Genomic DNA, 1256 nt, shown 5'->3' with positions numbered 1-1256 from the left:
GAGCATCACCTGGAGCCAGGGGCAGCAGGAGCAGGGTGGGATTCACTCAGAGCATCACCTGGAGCAGCCCCAAAGCACACAAGTCACACATGAACTGCTACAGCACATAACTCACACTGATAAAGGAATAGGAAGAACACTAAGGCCACAAACAAGATACTACACGGGAGAAGAAAACAATGCTTCACTCCCCAAAAGTACAAATTATGAGCATACTAGAGGAAAAGATGAGATTTCCATCAGAGAATCCATTTATTTTAATGTACAGTAAATAGGAACACATGTATTAAATTTTGCTTTTAAAAACATTTTTAAATAAGAGAAATGGGTTGCAAACATAAAGTGCTAAACTTGAAAAATAGAAGTGTTCCTCTTTCCTGCTGTTTGCTAGATGGCAGTTTTAGTCTCTGACTGCTCTGAAAAATGTAGTGCATATCCAGGCAGAAATGACTTCCTGGATTTACTACCTTGTGCAAAAACACAAGCTGCAAAGAACATAATCCACACCCCAAAACACAGCTAGAGATCACTATCAACTCTACTAAATATGCTACTAAACTTATGATTCAACAAATACAGATGAAATCACAGTTCACTCCCTTTCTTGGTGTAAGCTAATAGTTTGCAAATATGGTCCACTCAGTGTAAACTGTATTGACTTGAGGAAACAGTGAATTCTACCATTTATATGTCTCAAATATTTACACACAGTAGCTTGGCACTGTTGCTGTTGCAGGACATTGAACCACCAACACACAGGAGAGAGGGACAGGGCCCCAGAGCCCAGAGGGACTGGGCTGCTCAGTCACCTCCTGGGGCCAAAAGGAATTCTTGGTTCTTGTATTTAAACTAATGAAAGCAAATTAGATGGGATATTGGGCAGGAATTCCACCCTGGGAGGGTGGGGAGGGCTGGCACAGGGTGCCCAGAGCAGCTGGGGCTGCCCCTGATCCCTGGCAGTGCCCAAGGCCAGGCTGGACAGGCTTGGAGCAGCCTGGGACAGTGGAAATGTCCCTGCCAGAGCAGGGGTGGCACTGGGTGGGTTTAAGGTCCCTTCCAACCCAAACCATTCCATGATTCTGTGAAATGCTGTCTGGGGACTCCAGAACAGTGGCATGGCCAACACCATCTAGTCCTGATGAAGACAATGTTAAGGGATCTTTCTGGCAAAACAGCATTAATTTACAGGAGGCTGGGAGCCCAACTCCCAGAAGAGAGCTCAGGCTCTGGGCTCTGCTCTGGGACAGGAGCTCAGG

The sequence above is a fragment of the Parus major genome, chromosome 20 (genome assembly GCF_001522545.3).
Source record: "Parus major isolate Abel chromosome 20, Parus_major1.1, whole genome shotgun sequence".
Taxonomy (NCBI): Eukaryota; Metazoa; Chordata; class Aves; order Passeriformes; family Paridae; genus Parus; species Parus major.
This window is presented reverse-complemented; position numbering follows the sequence as displayed.